General features: G+C 32.6%; 1 protein-coding gene across 6 annotated transcripts in view; it reads left to right on the top strand.

Annotated features, from left to right (window-relative positions):
• LOC123554992 (gastrin-releasing peptide receptor-like) overlaps positions 1 to 21351 on the top strand; it is a 180805-nt gene that overhangs the window by 44657 nt on the left and 114797 nt on the right. For all 6 annotated transcript variants that reach the window (XM_045345485.2, XM_053547492.1, XM_045345486.2 and 3 more), the window contains exon 2: positions 17729 to 17765. The gene's annotated coding sequence lies outside the window, so the exon portion shown is untranslated. The remainder of the gene's footprint in view (positions 1 to 17728; positions 17766 to 21351) is intronic.

Below are 21351 nucleotides of genomic sequence, written 5' to 3'. Positions count from 1 at the left end.
AAGTTACAAAACTAATCAGAGGATCTGCAATGAACTAATTTTCATAACCCATGCATTTTGCAATTCTCGTAATGGTTTGGTGTCCAAATCCAAAGTTTATAATTCCTTAAATCAATTTCTTTTTTAATGTACAGAAGAGTATAAATACATTATTTGGTTAAATAAATTATATCTTGTTTCTGATGGTTTATGCGGTTTTTAATGATCGAGGTTTTTCGGCAACTGTAAGTTTGTAATTCATGGAAACATTATAGAATTTTGCATCATTGTTTTTAAGGTTGGACTTTATCTCGCTTTTTTATTTCCTAGTTGAACGATTATAAAATCAGTAGAGATGATAGGACTCTCATTTTGAAACTTCCACCTTGTTGTTTGTGATCAGATAATTCAGGGGGCGTAGAGATATAAAATGGATGTTATCTTAGGAGGAAACTCAACCTTGGTTTGGATTTCCTGATCCACGACTGATGGAAGTGGTGATTCACTGTATCGTAGTTTTCTTAATGTTTTGTCAAATTTGAGTATTAACCGTTTGTTCCTAACTGTATATATTATACAATCTAAGTTAAAAGCAATTTTATACATGTTTTGTTTCTCTCTTACAACTACAAGATATTAGCAAAATTCCCTAGAAAATATTGTCAAACTTATAAGATCCAAGTTAATAGCTGCAATGAAAACCATTTAATAAGTGTGAAACGATATTCCTCTTTTAAACTTAAGTTAGATTAGTTTATACTAATTTGTTTTAGCTCGACGGTGATGAAAGCTTCAAGCTTATTGTAACCAGCTTATGGTAACCGTGATGAAAGCTTCAAGCTTATTGTAACAAGCTTATGGTAACCGTGATGAAAGCTTCAAGCTTAATGTAACCAGCTTATGTTAACCATGATGAAAGCTTCAAGTTTAATGTAACCAGCTAATGGTAACCGTGATGACAACTTCAAGCTTAATGTAACAAGCTTATGGTAACCGAGATGAAAGCTTCAAGCGTATTGTAACCAGCTTATGGTAACCGTGATGAAAGCTTCAAGCTTATGGTAACAAGCTTATGGTAACCGAGATGAAAGCTTCAAGCTTATTGTAACCAGCTTATGGTAACCGTGATGAAAGCTTCAAGCTTATTGTAACCAGCTTATGGTAACCGTGATGAAAACTTCAAGCTTTTTGTAACCAGCTTATGGTATCCGTGATGAAAACTTCAAGCTTACTGTAACCAGCTTATGGTAACCGTGATGAAAGCTTCAAGCTTATTGTAACCAGCTTATGGTAACCGTGATGAAAACTTCAAGCTTTTTGTAACCAGCTTATGGTATCCGTGATAACCGTGATGAAAACTTCAAGCTTATTGTAACAAGCTTATGGTAACCGTGATGAAAGCTTCAAGCTTATTGTAACAAGCTTATGGTATCCGTGATGAAAGCTTCAAGCTTATTGTAACAAGCTTATGGTATCCGTGATGAAAGCTTCAAGCTTATTGTAACAAGCTTATGGTAACCGTGATGAAAGCTTCTAGCTTAATGTAACCAGCTTATGGTAACCGTGATGAAAACTTCAAGCTTATTGTAACAAGCTTATGGTATCCGTGATGAAAGCTTCAAGCTTAATGTAACCAGATTATGGTATCCGTGATAAAAGCTTCAAGCTTATTGTAACCAGCTTATGGTATCCGTGATGAAAGCTTCAAGCTTATTGTAACCAGCTTATGGTATCCGTGATGAAAACTTCAAGCTTATTGTAACCAGCTTATGGTAACCGTGATGAAAGCTTCAAGCTTATTGTAACCAGCTTATGGTAACCGTGATGAAAACTTCAAGCTTAATGTAACCAGCTTATGGTAACCGTGATGAAAGCTTCAAGCTTATTGCAACCACTCTCGGCAGCTTTAACAAAAATATAAAAATCAATTTAGAAACAGTGTGCCCAACAACATGTCGCTCTTTAAAAACAACGTTATTGACAGCTTTTTCAAGAAAGTAATCTCAATTGCAAGGCTTGTTCATTGTAGAATTAAGACAGACGTTACTTTATCATTTTTCTTAATTTATGTAAAGTCCTTGTTTAAATAACCGTCTGCTTAAAGTGTCTCATCATCCTAGAAAATACTTATCCAATGTGCTCAGCCTAATCATTTATTAATCATTTATTTTTGTACACTGAGAATTGCGTTGACAATATTTGTCTAAAGTTTCCGATGGCAATTAATTGAAAATTGCGACATATTTTAGATTAATTTGAAAACTTGATTTCTTTGTAAAATCTGAAAACAGTTTCACAAATTCGATGCAGAAAGTATTTGACAAAGTATTGAACAAAAACTGCACGCGGAACACATAAAACTATTTAATTGGCATTACCTTAATCACTTTATTTTCCTGTCAAAATACGTCACAAGTGATACATGTAATTATCTTATTTTATAAGTAAAAGAGTCTTATGATATTGCCATTATAACAAAAACTGTATTATTTAATGTTATGGTATTAAACTGACTGTTAATTCTAATGTCAGCCTCAGTTTCCTATAAAAGTAGACAAAAGGAGAAGAAATGTTACGAAATTCCAAATAGAAGTGGGTAGCTATGCAATGCTTTTATGGCCCATTTTATTGGTGTTGATACTCTAACAAAATCTGACAAACGTCAGCAACATTTGAAACGATATTTTCTAGAACGCATGATACACAATGTATTTTTATATTATTATTTTTATTCATTGATAATCAGATTGATTGAAGTGTTTGAAACTGCAGCTCAAACTGTGTCCTTAGTATTTTATATATGCAAACCTTTCGTGTGACTTGTACGTGTCTGACACTGTCTTTCCAGATAACGGAATGTGTTTTACTATCACATACTAATAGCGTTCTACCTATTTTCTTGACTGTTTCGTTAGAAATTGTTAGCTTTGGCAAAATACTAACAGAGATTAGCCTAATTGGGAAAAAGTAAACGATAGATATAGTTTCAAAACAGAATTTTTTAAATGTGCCAGTTAAGGATAATGTCCTTAATTCTCAAGATTATTCATTTCTACTTATATTTAAATAATGTATTATTTATCCATGAATATTCGGGTAATTCAAATGAATTTCATTTTTAAATGCATGTTCATCTAATTTTCCATTTACCTAATAATATTCAGTAAAGTTGTCATTTATCTGTGGAAATTCAGCTACATGTAATGTTTTGTCCATGGATATTTAGGTAATTTTCCATTTATCCATGGATATTGAAATATTTCCCACTAGGTGTTAATTTGCTATATTTCTCTAAAATGTGTGATTTTTCAACATTCAGTAGACAAACATAGATTACTCTAGCCACCCCCTGTTAATTTGGTGCTAACTTGTATTAAATAAACATTGATTTATTTGTGTAGTTGCTTCCAATGATATGTTCTCCTCGTTTGAATGGGTCAACAGGGTTGTTGTACTTATAAAATAGACTGGCCCTGTTTAAAGGTTGGTCAGGGCTACGGATATGCGATATGTATTGTATTTTGTCATTTTTTTAGCAGGGATCCCTTCAGTTTGGAAGCGTCTATGTTTACAAACACGTTTGTTTATTTTATGAGGAGTACCCCGCAAAAATGTTTCAATTTACTTTATTGCTGGATTCTGTTTACGACGACTGACTTTTATTACGTTTGCTCCAGACACCAATTTTTCGATACATCTAGAAAGAGTAGCAGGGTATAGACACTGTCTAGATTTCTGGGCCTGTTTTAACGTTAATTGAAGTGCAGTTGAAAATACATTATTTAATTGTCTGTGGAGCCATTTTGGTATATTTTGTATTCAGTTTGTAGACAGTTACAAATTTAATTACGACATGAGTAGCGCTAGAAAATAGAATCAGTTCAATGATGAACATGGAAACCGTTTGTTGCATATCCTTGTACAAAACGTTTTTATTATAGAGGTCCCTTCCTATTGTAAGCATTAGGCAAACATCTATAATAGGTAAAATATTTTATTACCTTAATATATTTGCATTTTTGAAGTCATTGGAAGTTTTATGAGTTTGTTTTATCTGTTTGGAGATTTCGAAGGTCTTTCAAAAAGTGTATTATTATTATTGTTATTATTATTATTATTATTATTATTTACCAGATCTATAAAATAAACGTTCAAAAGCGCTGTACAAACTACATATCACAGAATGATATGGACATACAATACAACACAAAAATATATCAACAATAAAAGGTATTTAGCCTGAATCAGGTTTTACTCTACATTTTAATTGTACTAGATATTTTAAAGAACAATAAACAATAGGAAATAATTTCCATTGCAAAGCTTGTTTTCCAGAGCAAAGTGAGTTTCCATACACCTTGAAGAAAAAGTGTGTTTTCAATGATCGTTTGAAAGCATCCAAGCTTTTAGCGTCTCTAATGGTAGCCGGAAGAGCATTCCATAACTTCGGTGCAGCTGATGAAAAACAACGATCACCGTACCTCACAGTTTTGCTTTTTGGAACAGCTAGTTGTTTTGAGTTGTTCTTGGATCTCAAATTTCTTGCTGGCTGATAGAGTTCCAGCAAGTCTTTAACATAGATCGGTGATTGGTCATGCAATGCTTTGTATGTGTGAACTAGAATCTTAAAGTCCACTCTATGAGTAACTAGTATCCAATGCAGTTCTTTTAATACCGTACTGTATGGGTTTATATACGCACCATCTCAAGACTCTGGATATCTCGGAGATAATTCATATCCCGTCCCGAAAACACGCGCACAAAATATCAAGTCGAAGTTTGGTTATCTCGATGCAAGTAGAAACAGTGGAAAACCACAAGTCGCCCAAAACGACATAAGCGAAAATTTTGCAGGCTCGGTTTGATTGAGCCGAGCCTGTTCATGTACGAGCTACCAACCACGCCCTCTAGCTCCGGGTTGAGCAGAGTAGAACTTCTGCTAAACATTTTCACATGTTACAAGTACCAGAATATGATTTAGAGAATCCACAGATGTATTCATACGGACATGGAACATCCCTTGGAATTCGAGGACATATATTAGGAGATGTTTACGGATACAATTCTATTTTCCACCTTAGAAAGGGTCTTAAGCAATTCACTGCACTTCATTTAAGGAAACATTCTCTGTTATGGTCATTTCGGAGATATTTATTGCTTGTTATCAATTAAATATCTGCATCAGATAATATATGAATGTTTGTGCTAAAACATAATCAGCATTGGAACGAATCTCTGACGTCTCCAGGGAAATCAGACTCTTCTGCTGTCATTCATGGTAAAACTGAAGGGTGATGTTTATTTCAATATACTAGAGAGATGCGATGCAATTGTCGAATATTGTTGGAGGCTTGCATCGTGTTGATACGACCCGGGACAATCCAGCAATAAAGTAAATTAAAACCTTTAACGGGGTAAGAAGTATAGATTGTGAAATATTTAGTTTCATTGCATTGAAGATGAAAACGATAACTAGCTATAGGAGCAATGCCGGAGCTCGAGGAAATTATCAATTTATCAGTAATCATGTACTAATGTTATGATATAATAATTTGCGTAGAAACGTAGGCCCCTTAAGACATTTCTATTGATCAGATGTGTTTTTTTTATAACAATCATTGTGCATTTACGGAGATCCGTGATATGTTGCCCCTTAAAGATTAGTTTTCTGCCAATTTTATATAAGGAAAATGTCCAGTTTGGCGTTTTGGACAGGGCATACCTTTTCAGGGTGTTTTTTACAATATTTTCATATTTATGGAAAATTGCATCTTGACTAACTTTACTGTATAATGTGCCTCGTCATGATAAGACATTCTTCTTTTAGGTGTTCAAGTAATTACTCTTTAATCATTTGTGTTGTTAGTGATAGATCATGCTCTAAATTGGTCTGAAGTTTTAGACGGCAAGAATTTCGTTGTTTTAGAAATTTGATGCAAATTACATAAATTGTATTGATTTATTACGAAAACATGTTTAAATGAAAGTGTGAGAAAAATACATTACACTGAGACATGGTTTTATCCACAACAGAATGAAAGTTATTTTATACACTTACTGCTAGAACTATAGTCGTTGTCCTGTTAGAAACGTTTCTTTTTTTTTTTTGCTTACATGCTGACAGCGAACGTTCCATAGACTCTTTTAGGGAAGCAAGAGTAGTTAGCGTTCTGAATCAATGATAGACCTTATACAGCAGAGAAAAGCTCGAGTGTTATCTGTTAATGCACGTTATGATTTTAACAAACGAAAACATGTAAAATGTAGGTTACCGCGTGATAGTCCTTAAATAAAATCTAACTTTTTTTGATATAGTTAAATATCAAAAAAGTAAAATGATTATCTGTTATAAAATATTTCCATAAAGTAATATGACGTTATTTTATAAAGCTGGAAGCAAAGTGCACGAAATGAGACAATGTCACATTCAAGGTTTTGAGCATTTTGTGCTGAGACTTTTTCTAAAGAACAAACATAATGACTAAATAGTCTTTCCATTTACGTAGCAATCGCTGTGTACTAATACGTAAACTAAACTTGTATTGTAACTTAGTCCGACATTTTAAATACATCACGTATGTACATGTCGTGCTGTTGGTATTACAAGATATCAATGATTTCTAATAATTCATTTAGTAAATCTACATAAAATGATCTTTCTGATATGCGAAGAGTTTTCCACTTGAAATTAATTGCATAACAAGAGTTTAACCAACTATGGTATCTATGAGCTTGGCAATTTTTTTAGCAAAACACAGGCGATGTTAATTTTTTCCTGAATGTCGTAATTAGAGATAATGATTTTTCGAAATTGAAGCAGATGACGTTAATAGCATATCTAGCGCACGTGGAGAATTCTTTGTCGCTTGCTAATGGCAAAAGCGTGTTTAATATAATAAATGAATTGTACGAATAGCTAATCTGATTAGTTAAATGTAAGTAAAATGTGTCTCAGACTATTGGTTTTTGTTTCAATCGAGATATAATATTAAAAATGTTGCCGAGCATTCACCTTGTAACTGATGCATACGCACTCTGTCGTCTGTCTTCCAATATCTCTCTCAAATAAGTTCCAAAACCTGTGCATTATTGTATCAATAATGCTGGCCGACATATCTTTATTTCTTTTGAGATACAATTGCAAATAACTGTTTTAATTTGGTACAATTCAAGCATGAAACAAAATCAGTATTTTCAGCTATTTTTATCTGTTTTTGAACACAGACACAATAAAAAGAAACATTGATTTCCTGTGACATATGCACATGAAACAAAGAACAAAAAATTCAAGTAAAGTTTAGGGAAAACCGTAGGTGCGGTTGTTGATAATTTACATAGTTTTCAAGTTTCCTCACTTTTTCTGTTTCAAGAATTCATGCATGATGGACGTTGTTATACTTGTCTGGCCTAATAACAAGATCTCATTGTGGATGCGTAGTTTTATACCGACTATTTCCAAGGTTTGTTCTCTAATAATGAATTTTAGCTTTTGTTTGTTTATTCGGCCACCTGACGAATCATTTTTTGTTCTATTCAAATTAATACTTTAGTCAATTTTAAAACAGCAAAATCTGTCAGTATAAAGGCCCTTCTAATGAAATGAAAAAGAGGTTTTTGTTCATGGTTTGTTTCTTAACACGGATAAATTTGCACTTTTAATTGTTTAACGGAAAAATAAAGTAGAATGTACTTATAAACATGTTGTAATAACCATTATAATGGTCTTTTATTCGGAGGTGATCTTTAGCACTGGTTTCACGGTTGCAACATTCCATTTTTATTATTTTCCATTTCTATGAATTCGTAGATATAACGACATACTTCTTTTCTGTTATTTCAGACATGAATTAAATGCATTGTCAGGTTACTTTACCAAGGATTGTGTGGCTTATAAAAGTCCGTTTTATGTTTACAATTTGAAATCTAGGAAAACATTTCCCCACGGAACAGCATTTCTTAATCGAAATCACGGTCATCCATGCCAAAGAAATAAGTATTACCCTCAGTGTATATACCGAATCACTTTACATACTGCATTAAGCGATACATGTATTATAATGAGTACTATTTAAAACCTTACGCATGGCACTTTTAATACACATAAAGTTGTTCATGTCATGTTTACATAATCTTTATGTAACACTTGCAACAGTTCATATTTGCAAATAAATTTTGATCTTGTATTTTTTAAGTACAATAAACTGAGTAATATTCGCAAGTGTTGTATTTCGCTGATATTCGTGATCAGAGCGACACGCGAATTAAAGCTCTCGTGAATATTGATTAGCATTATCGTCCAACGTATAAACATCTACTAAGCGCGATTTTGTTATAACGCGAGTAAGTCAGTTGTCTATGAAATCGTGAAAGTACGGTGTCGTGAAAATGAACAAATCTACAGTAGTCGATTTAAAGTAGTTGGCTCGAATAGGAGCATATTTACTGATATTTTACCATAACCGTTTCCAAGACAGTCATTGCCCTGGTTTAGTTGGATATTTGAATGCCATAAATGTAATTATACTTTTTGTTTCGCCTTTGTTTTCGTTCCCATAGAAACATTGTTGTGCTATTTATTATATTGTCCCACCGAGATTTGTTTCCTGCACGGCAGGAAATGTTCTCTGTGTCTTTATTATTATATTTGAAATATTATCCGATTATAGAATATAACTGAACAAAATATTTACGTTTCGTGACAATGATATTAATTGATAGTTTCGTGTTAATCATGAAACCAAACTCTGAACTATATTTTAGATAGATTTCAGACAGTTACACATGTAAACGGTGTAAAATTAGATATTTCTGCTGTATCTCGGAACCATTAACAAACGAGCAGCCAATAATTTACATGACAAGTAATGTAAACAGTCTCCCACACAAATGAAAACATAGTATTATTTTAGGAAACTTCAATGTCTTCTATGTGTGTATAACTGATCAGTTCAACTGAAACATTGTGTACACGCTGCAAATATTGCAAAACCGTTACATCATTTAGCACATGGTTCAGGCTTGATTGAATCTAAAGGCTCATAATGCCTTTGTTTATAATGTGTCTGCCACATTTTTTGTTATGAGCATAAAATATATTAATTTAGTGTTATTTCCTACTTTCAAGAGTACTAATCGTAATAATTGTTTTCTCCAATATTTGTCAAATGTTTGAATGTTGATTAATACAATTGAAAGTATTATCAAATTCATTAGATTTGATTTCCTTCCTTTGTTGCTCTAATAGTATAAGTTCATGTGTGGTATTGAAATTAGTGCTTTTCTAACCATTTAAATATGTATAACATGTATTTGGATAGCAGTTTCAGCTGGTTTTAACATAAGATTTAAAAGCCTTATGGATTTTTAAGTATCATACCTTGCGGTACGGACCCGACAATCAAACCTTATGTGACTTGTTAATATGGTGATGGAGTAGGTACGAACGACCACCGTCTGTTTATAAAAAAATATGTATATATCTCTGTCATATACTCATGTGAACACAAAAAGTCTAGGATTATTAAATAAAAAAAAAACATTATTGAAATAAAGAATATTAAACAAATATCTAGACACAATTTTCAAGAAAAACAGAGATATTTATATGTGTTTTTAAAAACAATTTAATATTAATGTTTGTTATCCGGTATGTATCCACTTCTATATACTGCACCAAATAACATACAACATTTGATGCAATAGCAGATTCAGTATTGCAAAGAACCTGAGACAGCTCAAGGGAAATCAAAATAGTTTTGTTTGTAATAAATTGTCTATACCACTACTGTTGATAAATGATGCTTTCATACAGGGCAATTTAGCTGAATAATGAGAGCGTAGGTCGTCTACAGATCGCGGGGTCATGTGTTCAATCCCCGGGCTGGGCGTATATTCTCGTGACGATTTGATAAAAGACATTGTTTTTGAAATCACAGGAACACTGGTTATGTTAACTGCCCGCCGTTACATAACTGAATACTGTTGAAAAAATGGCGTTAACCAAAAAACAAGCAAACTCCTGCAGGGCTACTGTCCGTGGCTTGCCTCAGGATTATAACAATATGGTTGTAGGTGCAGATGGCATTTGTGCGGTAACGGAGCTCAACCAGTAGCACTTTATCATTTTTACATACCCTATTTAACATGTTGTAAACTAAAAAAGCTATATAGCATTCTTTCTTATACTGAGCGCGGGAAATTAGGGTCCGTAAACAGAAGAAACGTTTTGACGTTATAGTGATGCAAAGCAACAAGTTTTATCACTTGTAGCGTATCTTTATGTATTTTTATTTTTCAACCGTTTTAGGGCAAACCATGGATGTGCAGGCTGATCTTGGTATGCACTGGTCACAAAGGCACTTTTAAAATATCCGTCGAGAAAAAGTTGTCTCCCTTTGAAAATGAATGCCATTTGTAAAGAAATAAAGATAAACAATTGCTGAAAACTGTATTCCACCTTGTTATGCGAAATTTCACCACTCTCACGCTATTGCAAATGCATCAAAACGAACATGTGTAACAGTTCTTTGAAAATGCTGAGTTATTAAAGGCGTTTGAATGTCCAGAAGTGGGGCCCCTTTAGGCAGTCCTTTTTCGGAATTCAATGTTTATATCAGTATACTGACAATTGTTTTGTAAAGTAATATATATGTTTTACAAGCTGATCAATTTTCATGTTAAACAACTCTTTCTTTCTATAATTTGGTGTTGTTTGATTTTTGTTTCTCAAAGCGTAATTCTAAGCCTTAAAGAGTTTTATATGTTACAAATTTCGCTTAATTTTAAGTTAAAAGAGTATGTTCCCACTTCCCCATATTGTCACAAAACCTTTTTTCTAGCAATAAAATATTGAATTAGACATTCCACATCGGAGCTAAATTGAGCAGGTTTCGGGCCACAAAATTGGCCCTCTGACAATTTTAGTTCATTAGCTGGGCCTCAAAAGTGGCCCTCTGGAAGTTAATCATAAAATTTTGACATAGTTTACCATTAAAGAAATTATTCAATATTGGAATATTACATTTGGAATGTTGTGTGCTGTTTCCTCTCAAAACTGTTTCGCTTGATTGTATCAAATAAAAAGTAATCCATCTGTGCAGATGTTCTCAACAAAACACTAAGACGACCATAAAACGTATCTCAGAAATGTTTTCTCCATTACTCTAAAACTGAAATAAACTGTTTGTCAATCCATATTAGATTGAGCGACCGGTTTTTATTACCATTGTTCCAAATACGAATTAAATGCATCTTCATGATTTGTATCTAGGGATTTAATATCATGTCTAGACTGAAATGCTTCTTGAATTTCTTTAAGTTTTATTATCGGAATGACAGTTGTATACATTGCATTTACTAATCATATGCCGAACAACTAAGGCCTAACAAAAAATTATTTGTTTACGGTAACATGCTAAAGATAGGGTAGAAGCTAGGTCTGTATTTTTTTTTCTTTTGGATATTTTATTAAGTGGGATTTTGCGGAAATTATGTCTGTGCCAAATATGAATACAAATAAAGAAGTTATGCCCTTTGAGCATCAGTAAGTTGATTTCTAACATTACTGACAATGTTAAAGCATAAAAGTGCAGTTTTGCAACTTTTTGTTAAAAAGTTGAAAACAAACCTCCAAGGCCATCTAACCATTAAGGGTAGGGCCAAAAGGCCAACAATTTAGGGTAGATCTAGATACCAGAAACACACACTTTTTAGGCTTAAAGGTCCATTACTAAGGGAAAGTGAGTTGGCAATTTTTTTTCATAACCAGTGCATAGACTTCTGCAAGACACTAAATAATGAAGATTGGCAGGTCAAAATTTACAGAAGGTATTTGGAACTCAAAGACATGTATGTGTATTATGTTGAAATTTCAATGAATCGACAGAATGACCCCCCAGGTCTTTTTAACTTTCTTCATACTTCATAGAAAAGTTATTGTACATATACTGCGATTTATTTCGAATTTCTACATACCAACTTTCATTTTCCAATAAAATGAAATAGTTTCTGTGCTTTTTAAAAGAAATTAAAATGTTCACTTTCCTTAGTATTGGACCTTTAATATACGAATGTTTGAAGACAACATCAACAGCTGAGTTTAAAAATATGCAATATTATTTCAACATATTTAGTATTACATTCAGTTTATTTGAATTATCAACTCGTACAAAATGCAACTTCGCGTTATAGTAACGTCTTTCTTTTTGTGCAAAAAGTTTATTTTGTAACACAGACACAATCCAAAAATAGTGTAGTACAGAATAAGATAAAGCAGGCCTCTGGCTTTAATTGAATCTGGATTCAACCCGTTAAGAAGAGACAATGAACTGCTATCTGAAAATAATCTTTGTGAACTAAAAATAGAAAAACTTCTCTTTTATTGAAATATTTTATCACATGCACAGTCTACATTCGGACTCATTATCAGTGTCAACGCCATTTTGTATAGAATGCATTAAATGCCCAATTTAACAGGAAATGCTAATACGTTTTATTTCGATAAATTATGAGAAACATTTGTTGATATATTTCATTGAGTCAGAATTCTGATTCTGATTAAAATAGCCAACTGCTGCTAAGGGTATACTATATTCACTAAAGTTTCGCCGTAATTATTGAAAGCTTTTTAATTTTCTTATATATATCGAAATGGTCGTTTTACATTTTATTTTCTCAATTTTAATGATTTAAAGAACGAACTTCTTGCTCCTTGCAGTCTTAAGTGGATCTACACTATAATATGCTGTTGTGGTAGTTATCTAATATTAACATCATTTCAAGGCAATGGGACACAAATATAAAGCAATAAAATAGCAGACTCTGTTTGAGTCTTTTTAAGACACGTATCAGCGGCTTAGATACGTTTCAACGATGTAGTAATCGTACGAATTCTTTGTCAATCGTAATTAACTATTTCACTTTTTTCTACATCGATGTTGTCCATTACCAATTTCAGTTTTTTTACTGTACTGTGTCTGGTAAATTTGAGTTTCGTAAAATTGCGATAACTGCCAGTTTCTTGATGAGTTATTATATATACTCAGCAAAAGTTCTAACTCCACACCTACAATTTTGGATATATCTCGCTTACCTTTGGACATATTTCAACAAAATTTGGACACTATATAGATCAAATGTTAAATAAAAATAATTCATGAAACAATTGCGTAAAACGGCAAATTCATTGAAGTGTGAACCATTTGAACAGTACAACCCCAAAAATGAAAAGTCACACAATCCGAGATCTTAGTATTTCGTGTGTCCTCCAACAGCATCAATAACGGATGTACACCTGGAACGCATAAATCGAATGAACGGTCAGATACACCCCTGTGGAATAGCATTCCATATTCTTACAGCAGCATTATGTAGTTGATGGATATTGCGAGAAACAGGTCTCAGACTCCTTACTCTTCGTCTAAGTTCATCCCACAGGTGTTCAATGGGGTTCAGGTCAGCAGACTTTGAACACCACGGTAGCATACGAATGTTATTTTCGTTTGAACTAGTTTTCGAATATTATTTCATATAAAACATGTTGTTTAAGCGTGTACCTCTCGGTTTGATATGTCACTCTGGACCATTCCTACGGCGTACCCTTTCTCATCTAACGTCATCCGGCATATACTTGTGGAAACTGGAAACTTTTATGTTTTTCAATGTGGACAGATCACACAGATTACATATACACATATTTTGGAGCGTGTAGAGAGGCCGGTAGATATTTAAACATGAAAAGCACGTAATGCACGTGCACGGTGGAAATCAATGTAGACGGGGGTATTTGTTTAAAATAATATCGGTTACCTGTAGGACGATACATAGGTATTTAGCAGACGACAAATAGATATATTACCGGCTATAGCAAGGAAAATATCCATATTTCAAAAGTGTGGAGTTAGAACTTTTGCTGAGTGTATAAAAACTAAATTGTATCATGCAAATAAAAACAGTGCAATCGGTGAGTGTGTCTGGTTGTTATTCTAGACATAAATAATGAGAAAGTTGCCAAACACTTTCCCTGTAAATGTTCCGTGTAAATAAATTACAAAAATTCATATTTTTTTGCTTTTAGAAAAGCGTCTAACAGGCCTTTCTTTCTTTAGGAAAACAATTGAAACATTTGTAAAATAATTGATTCAATTTCAAAACAATGCAAGCGTGAATACATTAGCCTTCTTGATTTGCATTTTCACTGGAAAAACTACTCCTGTATATGCAATGCTAGTCTGTGATCAGATCCTGTGTTATGTTCACAAGAGATAACTCCTGGCTATTCAAATTTTGTATAACAATGTCCCTTTTCGTCTCAAAACACTGCACAATCAAAGCCAAGAAAGATCGGTCACAATATATAAGAGAAATGATAAAAAGATTTAAAACGATTATCTAGTCGGTAGCCAGACTGATAAAATGCATTAGTAGGAAAATAAGAACGACGTCATCGGCATTAAAAAAATGCTTCTTCAGAAAACAAGCGTGTTAATATGAAACTATTTTAAAATACGTTAGGGTTTAAGTTGAAATAAAAACAATCATTTTATTGAAACTTACGAAATTACTGCGCGGGTTTCTCAGAATGTCTGCACATTTATACAGTATTTGTTTACTGACCTAGTAAAATTTGTTTATGAAGTCGACTCTGTTCATTTCTAGTGTATTAACAGATAGTTTCAGTTTACCTGTGTTAACAGATGGCCACTTATTTCGTTTCCTAAGAGCGGTGTCTATTGACATGATAAACTTTCTGCTTGTTTATTAAGGGGCACAAGGTATCATAAATTTAACATTTTTTCTCCAGAATGGTTCATATGAGCTTGAAGCTTTCATCACAATCGAGCTAAAATAAATCAATATAAACTGATATGCTTTTTATGCGTTTTCTATATTGTATATAGGTACAAAGTAATTACGTCAGCATATTTGGTCAATTATCAGGCTGATATTGATACGAAATGATGACGTACGTTTATACAGTGTCTAGATTCTGAGATATTTATGTAAGGATTCAATATTATATTATTGTTTGCTGTCCGTTGTATGTCTGTTTCTATATACTACGTCAAATATTGTTCAGGTTTTGGTTGCTATGAATCTGACAACTCCAGGGAAATCAAAATGATTTCATTTATGATAAAGGTGAAGATGATAAAGGTTTAAGAGTGATGTCTATATCAATATGGATGATATTTGAGGGTTTCACAGTAACAAGTTTCTGAAAATAAGAACTGTGGTTTAATCTGTATTAGACAATGCAGGTGAAAAAAGAAACTGGAGTAAGCCCTAAATGAGATTAAAGAATATTAGAAGAACATGTATTTTCGAAATTATTTTTAAAATTACTACTTAAAGTGTTTCGTCATGCTGGAATATCCTTCTCCCCCAAGGGTTTGACCTAATTATTCGTTTAGTTAAGCGGTACACAGAGAGATACCCTAACAATGTTATTTTTTATTTGCGTATAGGTCTTTTGGAGTTTCAAACTACACTTGCCGGCTTAATGATTGTGACTATAGGGAATATTTGGTTTCGGGAAGCTATTTTACCAAACAACACCGTCGAACAGCTTCTCAGCTTACAAGTATACGCTGAAAAAACTATATTCATTGTTTCTTCAATTTTCGTCGCAAATACCTACAGGGTCGGCTCCTTGGACATTCTGCCCGTAGTATGTTGAAAGTCTGTCTTGTTAAAGCCTAAATATTTGGCTAATGTAAGAAAAGCCTCTTTCTGAAACTGAGATACCTATATAAGAAAACTATGCTTTTTTTCCCTGCGGAAAGTACACATGATGTGGTAATTTAGAAATAGGCGTGCATTCTATGAAAATATCGAGCTTTTCATTAAACATCTTATCGGTGAGTTTTTGCAGTATATAATGAAACCACGTATTGATTGCTTTAACAAGAAGCACAGTTCGTCCTGCATAACATCAAATGATAATTGTGTCGTAAAACGGTTTTAATAAATTTCAAAATCAACGGTTATTAATGGTAATTAACAACCAAAGGTGGTATCTGCATTACTTATTCGTTATTAAACATATTTTTGATTATAATTGAAGGTATACATTTGTATCTTGGAAAATGACGCCATACTTTTCTGAATAAAATCGCAAATTGTCGATATTTGCATGTGACATTGTCTTGTGATATGCATTTTACAAGACTTTTATGGTTATAAAACAGACATTAGTCGTCATTTGCTTCTTTTTATAGTCTTTTTATGTTTTTACTACAAAAGAAATTGTTCCCTTGGATTGGGTCGTCTGCTTACGCAACATTCTGTTCTGTTTCATGAAGTTTAGAAATCTTTAATTATTAAACAACAGACATAAGTCGTCATTTGCTTCTTTTTATAGTCTTTTTATATTTTTACTACGAAAGAAATTGTTCCCTTTAATTGGGTCGTCTGCGTCTGTTCTGGCAGAAGTTTAGTTGCTTCTGTATTTTTTAAGTTTAATTGATGACATGTGAATTGTGTTCTGAAACAACGTACTGACCTGTTTGCCAGTCCCTTGCTAGAATACAGCTTGAACTATTGTCCAGCAATTCTTTATATAAGTATTTCATTACATGACGTATTTTTCTCAAGTTTTGTTTTTAGCCAGAATATCTGTGTATAATATATATATATATATATATATATATATATATATATATATAGTTTTTTTTAGTTTCTTTTAAATCTTTAAGACCTGAACATTTTTCTTTCGAGTAATAATTTTTATGAAGTATATTTACTTTTACCAGCAAGGATCGAGTTTTATAGGAGTTTCAACCGGTGAAATAACAAAAAAAATCTTTAAACCGGCGATTATTTAACGGGAGTCATCATGATGTTATAATAACGAATAAAGAAAGAAACAGACAGTGGAATTATTTAATTTCTTGAGCGTGAATCTTAAAAAGCTTTTTTCTTCTTTGAGACGTGAATTCGTGGATGTCGAAAGATTAGCTGAATAAGAGTCTTAAAAATTCGTTGGTATTTAATTTTGTGGATTAACCAAACGGCGAAATTAGCGTTAAAAAATCCTCTCCCACCCCGCCCTGGAATCATTACGATTTCACTGTATATCTACTTGAATATTTACCATTTGATTGACGTCATCAGTCACGTGTTAATAATAACCTCTACTTATTCCAGATAATCACTTTTGTGTTATATCTTTATTAAGGCAATTTTAGCTTTTTAGTGAATTAGAATGTTTTCGTTGATTGAGTGATATAACAATTTCACTGGTATACCAGAGAGGGTTTTGTTTGATCACTGCATACAGACTTAGCTGATAGTCAATAACATACTGTTTTCATTTATCATAATAACTAAATTGCACGACACTTTAATCGAAGAGTTGTGTCTTCCTGTTATTTCATGACAGATTAAAGATAAAGTAGCAAATTTATTAACTTTGATGCTCTTTGTATAATGGATATTTCTTAAATGATTGTTTCTAAATAATCTGATAAATGAATTCATGGACATTGATAACTAAGGGAACATTTAAGATAAGCTTCGTCTGTGTTATTGCGTGTACAAACCAATACAGAGAATGCTTTGAACGTTTGAATTTGTTGTTGGGCATTTCGACTAGTTTTTCACTGCATGAAATCTGTTAAAGATGTATCCTTGAGTAAGTTATAGAATTTTCCAATATTTTGCTTGCATGTTCTTTGATAAGTGACAAAATGACAACTCATTTCATGAGTATTGGCAACCTTGCTTACTTTTGTTCTTTGTCTATTTTCAGAACTCCTATATTGACGCTTTACTGAAAAAGAAAATACGTAAGTTACCAAAATCATAAAATGTTGTATTAAACGTGTACTTCATCATATAAATTCAAAACAATAGTCTTCAGAGATCTTTGTAATATGCTAGAGTTTAATTTCAGATCATGTCTCTTAGCAAAATAACACTAAAGGGCATTTTCGGGAGTTGTAACTGTGCAAATTTTGGCGCAGTTACATACTAATTCCCCTATTCGGTCAAATATGAAGTAGTTGTATAGTTGTTGACAGTATCGGATAATTCCGGTTAACTGAGTGAAAACGTTTCAGCGGGTGAAAACTTCAAAAAGCCGGTTTATATGTAATGAAAAGGCAAATGCAATGAAAACAGAGATGTATGTTTACAGGTAAAAAGACGGAAAAGTAATGAAGTACATGTATACGGTTTGTTTCTGCTTGGTTTTTGTACGATGTATGCATGCTAAAGGGATACTTTATATCTTTATCGTAAATTATGTACATAAAAAGTCAAATTAAAAAATATAAACTATCATATACAAGCAAAACAAAAACATGTCTTAAAATGCTTTATCTAAAAATAAGTTATATTTTTTTTTGTAAAAAGTAGTGCAAATCTGAATAATTCAGAAAAAAAAAACATTAGTACTCCTATCTTTATTGTCTTCGTTCTGATGTAAATGCTGTACGGTTAAAATGCAGTCCAGTACAAACGAAGTTATGATAGAATATTAGGACATTTTCGCGTAGACATTTTCTCGGGGAAAAAGAAATATATCGCGTCTTAATTTTCGAATTCACACATTTATATAATTATTTTTATTTAATTATGAATTAATTAAATATGATCAGCGGTGAATAGATACGCAAAAGACATGTAAATGACTTAAATTTTTCATTAAATTTAGTTCATAGTTTTCATCAGGTCTTTGTTTTTGTATGAAAATACCGATTTCAAACTGGTTACTCGGTTATTCTGTCTATAACTTAAAAACAATCATGGTGGCATTCACTTATTCCACCTGATTTTGAAGTAAATAAATGTTCCCATAGAAAGAATTTCTATGAAACGTCCTTAATTGCAATCCTTTTATCTAATATAAAATTTGAAACATTTTATCCTATATTCGGCACGTATAAGTGATTACTTGTTTCTCGAAGGATTGATATAAAGCATCTTAAACATTGAGACTAATAGTTGAGCCGTGCTATGAGAAAACCAATAGTAGGTTTGCGACCAGCATGGATCCAGACCAGCCTGCGTATCCGCGCAGTCTGGTCAGGATCCATGCTGTTCGCTGTCAAAGCCTATTGCAATTAGAGAAACTGTTAGCGAACAGCATGGATCCTGACCAGACTGCGCGGATGTGCAGGCTGGTCTGGATCCATGCTGGTCGCAAAGCCGCTATGTTAGTTTTCCCATGGCACGGCTCAGTTTATTTCACTTGTTGGAGACAAAGTCTGCAATTCAAATTGCTATTTTCTCAACATTGCATCTGATAAAACCTTGTCACTTATGAAGCTGCTGATACCTGAAACACATCAGTCACATTGTTTATTATATCTGCACATATGTAAATATTTGTAATTGATGAAATTACCCATTTACTGTGTTCTAATAAATTATTAGCATTAAAATCCTGTTGTAACGTGAAAGAGAATGCGAAAAATAAAATGCACCAAATACGCCTTTGAAACCCTTTGCAATTTTGAAATTGATTATACTGCCTCTGTGTTTATAACGGATCCATGGAAAAGTTGCTGCTCTATTTATCACATTGTTTGAACGAGAAACGTTTCTCGTAGAGCAGGAAATGTTCTAAATACCTTGACATATAATTGATCATTTTCAGATTAATGTATATATTTCCTTAATTGATTGCGAAATTAATCGATACTGTCGCACTAATCATGTAAGCCAACAAAAAGCGTTCCATTTCAGATAGATTTTCAGACATTTACAAGAAATGAATATGGATACACGCTTCCGTTTATTGTACAAACGACCTAATCAAAATCTAAAATGACTTGCTTGACAAGAAACTGCCGTTAACTGATTTTTTTCTGAAATTTCATTTTTGAGTAATGTACAGAAATGGTTACATTTCATATTTGGTGGAAGTTTATGTACACAAAAGCAGACAATTAGCGTTTGTTAGATAAGAAAATACATATAATCCTGTGTTTTAATCTTTTAATATAGAATAAGCTGTCCTCATGGCGGTTTGATCGGATATTCAAGCCCTTCCAATAGTGTTCGAAATTTGTATTAGCGACCTTGAAATTGTTATGGCAGCCAACCAATGAAATTACATAACACATCATCTCTTAAGATGTAATTAAAAGGACACGTTTCGGAAAGCCATTGATTAAGTATCATATATGTTTGTGATGTTTACATATTAAACAATAAAAGCAAAGACAAGTCTAAAACCTGTTATGATGGAATCAATCATTAAAATCTAAGGTAAGGATAAAAAAATTCTGAGTAAAGCTTAAAGCAAATCGTTTAAGGCAAACATATTTTGTAATGTTTGTAATTTTGAAATTTTAATGCAATTAATCAATATTGTATTCTTCTTGTTGGCTTTCCGTTATATGTTTTCTTCTATGTACCGCATCAAATAGTAAACAGATGTTTTTTTTTTTTGTTTTTTTTTATATATATATATATATTGTTATAACGGAATCAGTATTGCAACAAATCTCGGACATCCCCTGGGGAAATCAAAATTGTCTCATTTATTATAAAATGGAAAGCAATGTGTATTGTGTGATTCCTTCAAAGTCGACTATTGTCCGAGGCATGTGTCAGGATAAATATGTCAGTGGTTTGAATAGTTTGTTGATAAACTGTGGTTTTTATGTCATATCAGATGAAATCAGGAACTCGAAGATTTCCCATAAATGAGAGTATAAAACACTACACGTTTATTCGTAGCTTGTGTAAAATCCATTATTCTAGACGTATAACCTTAAAAATCCATTATCGTCGTTTGGTTGCATATTGTGTCAGTAAATCTTTATTATGCAAGAAATTGATTTGAGTTATCTATCTTTCGAAAGGTATCCGGGGTGGTAGTAAAATTGTTCTGAATTTTAATCATTTTAAGCCAAAATGTATTTTCTTCATAATTGTTAATTGGACCATGAAAATAATCGATTTTCTTTATCTATTATCAAATGTTTACATGATAAAGTTGCTTTTACGCTCATTAGAAATAATATCTGAAAGCGTTATGACAATCGTTGTAACAAACCATTTTGATTCATTCTAGTGTCACAAATGGTTGACATATACACGGACAATACTCGCTTTCTGACGATAAATTCAAAACTGGTCAATATGTTTTGAAAACAAAAAAGTTCGTGTCACCTCCAACGTAGTTTGTTTATAAATAAATGTTCTACAGCATGAATGACATTGCCTTATACTAAACGAAAAAAGTCTGGTTATGGAAAAGGTTGATCAAGTTGTAGGTAATATGTATTTCTTAAACACTCTTATAGCTTGAATATGTAGAAATTAAAAAAGTGGTGTTATTTAGAAAATATATTTACCTTACAATATACTTTGCACTGACTTATGTAATACCAAAGACGGTAAAATTGGCTTTTCTGCTTT

This window comes from Mercenaria mercenaria, chromosome 7 (assembly GCF_021730395.1).
Source record: "Mercenaria mercenaria strain notata chromosome 7, MADL_Memer_1, whole genome shotgun sequence".
Classification (NCBI taxonomy): domain Eukaryota; kingdom Metazoa; phylum Mollusca; class Bivalvia; order Venerida; family Veneridae; genus Mercenaria; species Mercenaria mercenaria.
The sequence above is the reverse complement of the archived record's forward strand: the minus strand, read 5'-3'. Positions and strand labels throughout refer to the sequence as shown.